The sequence below is a fragment of the Pseudophryne corroboree genome, chromosome 3, assembly GCF_028390025.1.
Source record: "Pseudophryne corroboree isolate aPseCor3 chromosome 3, aPseCor3.hap2, whole genome shotgun sequence".
NCBI lineage: Eukaryota > Metazoa > Chordata > Amphibia > Anura > Myobatrachidae > Pseudophryne > Pseudophryne corroboree.
The window spans coordinates 357,942,198-357,951,917 of NC_086446.1; positions in this window are offsets into that span (position 1 = coordinate 357,942,198).

Below are 9,720 nucleotides of genomic sequence, written 5' to 3' on the forward strand. Positions count from 1 at the left end.
TACACTAAAACCAGCACCTCCAGCATTGTTCCAAATATTGTTTGACCCACCCTGCCCTCTGTAAGATGCACTACTGTAATGTGCAGAATGAGATGAATGCACACTGCTACCTCCACCACTCCTGCCTGCACTTCTACTAGATTTAGCCTGCATTTTTGCTGGAGCACTGTGGTACACCTTACTATGAATCAAGGTATTGGAACCACAGTGAACACAATATTGTGGGGTGTTAGTATTTTATACAGCAGCGTTTTGGGTGTGCCATATTGATATATTGGTTTTGACAGCATTATATTATTATTAGCCCATTAGACCTACCTAAAGTTGTGCAAATTCCTGTTGGGCGAAAGATACAATCATGAAACCCTTTCATTATATTGTTAATGATATAAAAAACACAGTTAGGCAATCTCTTCATTTTCCCATCCTGACGTTTTGTTCTGTGACCTTTGGTGATTTATTGGTTCATCTGTATCAGTGTATTATTAGCTGTATATCAGTGTATTGTGTTTTATGCTACAAACACACATATGTTCTGTAGGGCTCCTAATAGTAATGATTAACAGCAGTGTTTTCTAGAAATTTTCATTAGGATTGCAGTATATCTAAAGTTTAAGTAAGTGTTAAAATATATTTTACCATAATGTTTATACTGTTGCTTTGGTGTAAAAATACTCTCATTTGAAATGGAAATAATGATAGTTGTACATCTCCATGGTCCAGATGAATTTATTTATTTTCTGACCCTGTGGACTGTTTTGAAGACTCTTGTCTTCACTTAGCCACTGACACTAACCACCACCACAACCTTTCTGTATAATAAATAAATAATGAAAAAATGTCCAGTTGCTATTGTCGTATCTAAAGTTGAGGAGGGTATTCTACTACTGGAATACTGTACATACTGGCATATCTATAATGGGTGCAAGATGTGTGGTGCACATGGCCCCCACTGAGGGGTGACAGGAGCCGGGTACTGCACTGTAACATTATGTGCAGCACTCAGCTCTTGTCACTGTGTGGAAGCTGGCACTGCAGCCACAGCACTCCCCGGGGGCCACCCACATCACCCGAATCCGGGGGTCAGGACACTAAGCCTCGTCCCTCCTGTGAAACCCTGCCCCTCCCTATGAAACCTCGCCCCTCCCTGTGAAACCTGGCCCCCTTTTCACAGTACTGCACTTTGTGTCACTGTGGTAAGTGACTTCTCTGAGGGGGGCCTGCACACATTTAATTATATTTACCACTCCGTTGGCCTGGCAGTGATTTACACATGCACAATAATGATGTCCCCGGGAACATGTTGCTGGCGCCATGTTCCAGGATACCTGTGCATGCACAGTAGACTCTGTCACAATGGTCAGCAGCCCTCTCCTCCCTGCCCTCCTGGTGAATGATAGCTGCTGCCACCAGAAGGTGGGGCTTAAGTTTGGGGACGGGTTTTAAGTCTGGCACTGCCAGGTACTACATGATAGTGACTACATCAGCTGCAGGCCCTAGAACAGTGGTTCTCAAACTGTGTGCCTAGGCACCCTGGAATGCCTCTGGGTAATAGACAAAACCAGTGCTTGTGGCTGCCAATCATAAAATATGTGGACAAACAGAAGTGAATCATGTCCCTCACCACATAACTGAACCTAAGGATGACAAATAAACACACTATAATTAATGTAATATTATTTCTGAATTTCTCCATAAGAAACTTTTGGCCTAGGGGTGTGGTGATAGAAATTCTGATAATCTAAGGCGCCGTGATTCAAAAAATTTCAGGAACCATTGCCATAGAAGACAGACAGGGCTGCCATAATAGGAAGGGATAGGTTTCCCATGGGAAGTCATCAGAGCCGTGCCTAGACTTTTTGGTGCCCTGTGCCAGGGAGAGAATTGGTCCCCCCCCCATTTTCAAATAGGGATATAAGGCACATTTCTTGTGGGGAAGGGGCATGACAAGATTGATCCCAGAGAAAGCCCATGCTATGATGTCCTTTCCACATTTTATATATATTTTAATATTTAGGGGTATTTTCAATTGAAGTCGAAAACTGTCGGCTGAAGGAAAGATGTCAGTTTTCGTCTTTGTTAGGTCGGAAGGAGTTCCGACCTATTCAATATAACCAAAAATTATCCGACAAGACGGGGAATTCGACTTGTTGTAAAGCACGTGGATCGGCAGAATAGCTGCAGATCCGAGTGGTTTCATCGGAAACGGGGCCAAATCCGACAGGGTTTGGCCCCCTTTCCAACAAACTCAATCCGACTTGAAAACAAGTCGGATTGAGGTGAGGAGACGGGGGCGATGGGTATGAGAGGTACCTTGCCTGCCATCCCCCAGCCAGGCACCTCTCTCCCTGCAGCCCCCCCCCCTCCACCGCAGACATCACCACTGCAGATGCTGTCAGCTCCCACCGCCACCCGTCTCTTACCTCGCTGCCCCAGCCAGAACACTGACCTGCTACTGTGACACGCGGCCCTCCTCAGCTGGGATCAACAGCCTGCAGGTGAAGGAGGAGCTGCATCCATGTAGCTCTCTCTGGCTCAGATCACCCACTGGCAGGAGGAGATGCTGGCAGCTCCCCCCACCGCCCGTCGCCATCCAGCTCCCCCCGCAGACACTGGCAGCTTCCCCGCTGCCGTCCAGCTCCGCTCCCCCTGCAGATATTACCACCGCAGACACGGTCAGCTCCACTCACCGCCCGCAGCCATCACCTCCCCACGCCGCAGCTGTCAGCACACCCGGCAGGACCCCAGGTACCATTGAATAGCCCTTGTCGGATCCATTCCGACTTCAATTGAATATACCCCATAATATATTAGAATATATATAAATAATACACATACATGTATAGACCACTGCAAGAAAATGGATTCGGAATGGATCTGACTTCAATTGAATATACCCCATAAAATATATTAGAATATATATAAAAAATACACATACATGTATAGACCACTGCAAGAAAATGGATTTGGACACAAATCCTCTTTATACCACATTCATGCACTTAACTTGAGAGCTTGCTGTTATTCAGTTACAATTCCCTTTAGTAAATAAAACATTTCAATATATTGCCATACCCAGGATTCAAACCTATAACCTGTTGAATTCTAATCAAACACCCTACTCAATTATCTATTTGATTCTGCATAAAAACTATGAACACTATATGAAGCCACTGTTACTTCAGGGTTGCAATTGAGCAGATCTATGCAGTGTACAGCCACACATCCAATCTCTTGCAGCCACACACTACATAGATCTGCTTAGTTGCAATGCTCATCACCCCTTCACAAAGTACAAAGTAAGCTTCAAATAGTTAGGTTTCGCTAGCTTAGAATTATCTACCTATCTATACAAGGGCAGATAGCTCAATGAATAGATAATCTGACTGCAATGCCACAGGCAATGGATTTGAATCCTGGGTATGTCAGTATCTTGAAATGTAATAAAGAATCTCAAGCTGAGCTCATGAATTTGGTATAGGTACAGGTTGAGTAACCCATATTCAAATATTCCGAAATACGGAATATTCCGAAATACAGACTTATTTGAGTGAGAGTGAGATAGTGTAACCTTTGTTTTTTGATGGCTCAATGTACACAAACTTTGTTTAATACACAAAGTCATTAAAAATATTGTATTAAATGACCTTCAGGCTGTGTGTATAGGGTGTATATGAAACATTAATGAATTGTGTGAATGTACACACACTTTGTTTAATGCACAAAGTTATAAAAAATATTGTCTAAAATTACCTTCAGGCTGTGTGTATAAGGTGTATATGTAACATGGTGTCCCCCAAGGTTCTGTTCTTGGTCCTCTCCTTTTCTCTCTCTATACGTCCTCTTTAGGTGAACTCATTAGTTCTTTTAACTTCCAGTATCACCTCTATGCTGATGACACTCAAATCTACCTCTCCTTCCCTGATCTCTCCCCGGCTCTCCTCACTCGTGCCTCTAACTGTCTTTCTGCTATCTCTTCCTGGATGTCCCAGCGCTTTCTTAAACTCAACATGTCTAAGACTGAGCTGATCATCTTCCCACCCTCCCGCACAACCTCACCTTCCACAATCTCATTATCCATTGATGGCATGACTATCTCCCCTAGCCCCCAAGTACGCTGTCTTGGCGTAATCCTTGACTCCTCCCTCTCCTTCAAACCACACATTCAGCACCTCTCACAAACCTGTCATTTTCATCTCAAAAACATTTCCAGGATCAGACCTTTTCTCACCCAGGATGCCACTAAGATCATTATTCACTCACTGATTATTTCCAGACTGGACTACTGTAATCTCCTCCTAACTGGCCTCCCTGACAATTACCTCTCTCCACTCCAGTCTATCCTCAATGCTGCTGCCCGGCTCATCTTCCTCACCAAACGCACTACGTCCACCTCCCCTCTCCTACAAGCCCTTCACTGGCTTCTCTTCCCTTTCAGAATCCAATTCAAACTTCTCACTCTCACTTACAAAGCTCTCACCCACTCCTCTCCTATTTACATCTCTGACCTTATCTCCCTTTACTCTCCCACCCGTCCTCTTTGCTCTACTAATGCACGCCGACTCTCATGTCTCCTGATTACTTCCTCCCACTCCTATCTCCAAGATTTTTCACGTGCTGCTCCCTTCCTCTGGAATTCTTTACCTCTCCCCCTCAGACTCTCCACCTCTCTACAAAACTTCAAACTGGCTCTTAAGACCCATTTCTTTACCAAACCCAGCCACATCTCATCCTAACCCTCTGTTCCACGCTCTCTATGTACCCCATCTGTGTCACCCCTGTCTGTCTACCCCTCCCCTTAGAATGTAAGCTCTCACGAGTAGGGACCTCTTCCCTCATGTGCTCACCCTTTTCTTACTTCAATCATTCTCAACTGCCCAAATCACGCAGTTTTTTGGCAACCTGGAACTAATCTCTGTCATTTACTGGTGTAGTTATGCTTAGTTACCCTGTACTTGGCCTACATTGTTTTCAACTGTAAGTCACTGTTTTCCTGTTTTGATTATGTGCATATGTACTCTGTAATTGGGCGCTGCGGAACCCTTGTGGCGCCATATAAATAAAGGCTAATAATAATAATAATAAATGCATTCTGTGCTTAGACTTAGGTCCCATCGCCATGATATCTAATTATGGCATGCAATTATTCCAAAATACGGAAAAATCTTATATCCAAAATACCTCTGGTCCCAAGCATTTTGGATAAGGGATACTCAACCTGTATTAGCAACAGAAGGATCAGGGTAGGAGACAGGGGTAGTCAGGAGGTGCTGGACTTCAAAAATAGGGAAAGCTGCAAGTGAGAGTAATTAAAACAGATAATTTACAAGTGCCATCAACAGCGCCCCATACCCTGCAGCGCTATGTGCGGTGCCACGTCCGCACACACCTAGTTATGGGCCTGGAGGTCACTGCCGCTGCTAGGCAGTCCCTGCAGGAGGCAGATTTTACTGGGGGGCTGCAGCTTTGCAGCCCTAGGTAAAATCTGCCACTGTTGACTGCACAAATACACATTTAACCTGTAACTAATAAACCTGTCAGCATGACCTTTTTTTCAGTTCTGAGTAAAAAAGTTAAATTAAAAAAATAAGAGAAACCAATGACTAATGTACATACTTGATGTCCATCCACAATGTAGAAATAAAAAAATAAAAAATATATGGAAATGTTGGGGATTTGGGATTGAAGTAATTTTAAAATACATTTTTTACTAGGCATTGGAATTTCAAACACCCATAAACTAAGTATGTATGTATTCAACTATGCTACAAAAAGATCAATATACAGTAAATGCTAGTTTCCACATACAGTATCTAATCTGTGCCTTATAATAATGATTGCTCTATGTAAACCTACATTGCATGTGGTTAATGACATAATCATCTGAAATTACTCTTATTAAATATTTCTAAATACCTTAAATTATATGTCAGCACTTGAATAATTAGATGTTTAATGATTATCTGGCACCACTTTCTTCATATTAATAGTAATAATAAATGCTGCCAAATTACAGTTTGGTTCAGTATATTCAGCTACACCTTAAGATTACTACTGGTGCCGTAAAACAAGAAAAATCTGTCTATAAAAAGCAGAGCTCTTGTTGATGAAGTCTTTATTTTTTTTATTAGGTATTGAAACACAGTAAAATGTTGTGAATATATGTCCATAATATCATTCCAGAGCTTGTTCTACCCTACTACAAACAGGAATGGTTTTGAATACAGCAGTAGAATTTTCAGAAATAGGCTTTACATATTCCAGTTATGAGGATTTGCAAACCATTTGAATAATAGCGCCAGAAATCCAAAATGAGAATTAATTCCATTATTACTGTTCTCCATCTGCTAAATGAAAACATTCTATTTGTCAGCAGTAAAGGCTCAGGATTTCTTAAAGTGGATTTCCATATACTGTACAGTGCATCTGGAAAGTATTCACAGTGCTTCACTTTTTCCACATTTTGTTATGTTACAGCCATATTCCAAAATGGAATAAATACATTTTACCCTCAAAATTCTACACACAATGGGGTCATTCTGACCCGTTCGCTCGCTGCTTTTTATCGCAGCCGAGCAATAAAACGGGTTCCTACTGCGCATGCCAGACAGTCGAAGGCCGTAGTAGGGCTGCGATTGCCTCTGCCTGATTGCCAGGCAGAGGTGGTCTCTGGGTGGGAGGGGGCGGAACGGCGGCGTTTGGCCGCCGTTTCGTGGGTGCAGTCCGGCCAACACAGGCGTGTCCGGACTGAATGGGGGGCGGGCCGCAGTGGCTGCATGACGTCACACGCAGTTGCTGCGGGCCGGGGAGCGACGAGTAGCTCCCGGCCAGCACGTTAAAGCTGCGCTGGTCGGGAGCTGATCTAGAAGTGCAAAGGCATCGCCGCCGTGCAATGCACTTCTGCAGGGGGGTGGGGCGCGGCACTGACATGTGGGGTCCCTGTGCTGGGCGTCCCCCCACATGTCAGGGAACATGATCGTAGCTGTGCTAAATTTAGCACAGCTACGATCAACTCGGAATGATGCCCAATACCCCTTAATGACAATGGGGGTCATTCCGAGTTGATCGCTCGCTAGCTAGTTTTAGCAGTCGTGCAAATGCTATGCCGCCGCCCACTGGGGAGTGTATTTTAGCTTAGCAGAAGTGCGAACGCTTGTGCAGCAGAGCTCTGTAAAAACAGTTTGTGCAGTTTCAGAGTAGCTCTGAACCTACTCAGCACTTGTAATCACTATTCGTGTCCGGATTTGACGTCAGACACCTGCCCAGCGAGCGCCCAGCCATGCCTGCATTTTTTCAGACTCGCCTGCGTTTTTGCAAACACTCCCTGAAAACGGTCAGTTGACACCCAGAAATGCCCCCTTTCTTCTTGCAGCCGTCAGTGCGAAGAAAAACTTAGCAGGAACCTGTGCACAACCACAACGGTCTTTGTACCCGTACGATGCGCGTGCGCATTGGGGCCCATATGCATGCTCTTAAATGCCATATTTTCACCTGATCGCTGTGCTGCGAAAATCGTCAGTGAGCGATCTACTCGGAATGACCCCCAATACCCCATAATGACAAAAGGGTTTTTTCCGATTTTTGCTAATTTATTAAAAATGAAAACTAAGAAATCACATGTACACAAGTATTCACAGCCTTGCCATGAAGCTCAAAATTGAGCTCAGGTGCATCCTGTTTCCACTGATAATCCTTGAGATGTTCCTACAGCTTAATTGGAGTCCACCTGTGGCAAACTCAGTTGATTGAACATGATTTGTAAAGGCACACACCTGTCTATAAAAGGTGCCACACTTGACAGTGCATTTCTGAGCACAAACCAATCATGAAGTCAAAGGAATTGTCTGTAGACCTCCGCGACAGGATTGTCTTGAGGCACAAATCTGGGGAAGGGTACAGAAAAAAATCTGCTGCTTTGAAGATCCCAATGAGCACAGTTGCCTCCATCATCCGTAAATGGAAGAAGTTCAAAACCACCTGGACTCTTTCTAGAGCTGGCTGGCCGTCTAATCTGAGCAATCAGGGGAGAAGGGCCCTAGTCAGGGAGATGACCAAGAACCCGATGGACACTCTGTCAGAGCTACAGAATTCCTCTATGGAGAGAAGAGAACCTTCCAGAAGGACAACCATCTCTGCAGCAATCCACCAATCAGGCCTGTATGGTAGACTGGCCAGACAGAAGCCTTTTCTTAGTGAAAAGAACATGGCAGCCCGCCTGGAGTTTGCAAAAAAAAGAATCTGTTGGACTCTCAGACCATGAGAAACAAAATTATCTGGTCTGATGAGACAAAGATTAAACTCTTTGGCGTGAATGCCAGGCGTGATGTTTGGAGGAAACCAGGCACCGCTCATCACCAGGTCAATATCATCACTATAGAGAAGCAGGGTGGTGGTGGCATCATGCTGTGGGGATGTTTTTCAGTGGCATGAACTGGGAGGATAGTCAGGATAAAGGGAAAGATGAATGCAGCAATGTACAGAGACATCCTGGATGAAAACCTGCTCAAGAGCGCTCAGACTCCGGTGACGGTTCATCTTTCAGCAGGACAACGACCCTAAGCACACAGCCAAGATATCAAAGCATTGGCCTCAGGACAACTCTGTGAATGTCCTTGAGTGGCCCAGCCAGAGCACAGACTTAAATCCGATTGAACATCTCTGGAGAGATATGAAAATGGCTGTGCAGCGACGCTTCGCATGCAAGCTGATGGAACTTGAGAGGTGCTGCAAAGAGGAATGGGCGAAACTGCCCAAAGATAGGTGTGCTAAGCTTGTGGCATCATATTCAAAATACTTGAGGCTGTAATTTCTGCCAAAGGTGCATCAACAAAGTATTGAACAAAGGCTATGAATACTTACGTATATGTGATTTCTTAGTTTTGTTTTTTTCACGTTGTCAATATGGGGTATTGTGTGTAGAATTTTTGGGGAAAAGTGAATTTATTCCAGTTTGGAATAAGACTATAACATAACAAAATGTGGAAAAAGTGAAGCGCTGTGAATACTTTCAGATGGACTGTATGTATGTGGTTCTGAAGAAAACCTACCATTAGACACACATGTATATTTGTTTAATGAATATATTTAATTATAACCATACTAGTAAAATGGACCAGCCATGATACCCTTATATCTTTCAACCATGGTATCAGCCATTAGATGGGGGTAAGAAGGGCCTTCGGGGCACTTCTACTCTCAAAGACCTAATTCAGAGATGGATACAGAATTGATATTACTGCAGCTAAGAGATTTATTGGCAGCGTGCACGCACTAAAAGTCCTGGAAGCCTGTGCCGAAAGTGGGGTTCGCAAAGAGCCCAGACATCATGTGGGAGCAGTGTGCGATTCTCGTAGGGTTTTGGATTCTATATAAGGACCTGGTGGCAGTGAATTGGCTCCATTTCACTCCAGTCACACTGCTGTGTACTGCACTCTGCTGTGTCCATCCATCTAAAGGCTGTGCGGAGTTCATCTAAGTGGCTTTGAGGTGTTCATTTAAGTGGCCATACAGGTTTCATCTAAGTGGCTGTGCAGTGTCCATCTAAGTGGCTGTGCGATGTCCATCTAAGTGGCTTTGCTGTGTCCATCGAAGTGACTGTGCTGTGTCCATCAACCACAAGTGGCTGTGCTGTGTCCATCCACAAGTGGCTGTAAGTGGCTGTGCTGTGTCCATCCACAAGCTGTGTTCAATCCCCTTAGTCTAATTCCATCACCCAGTAGT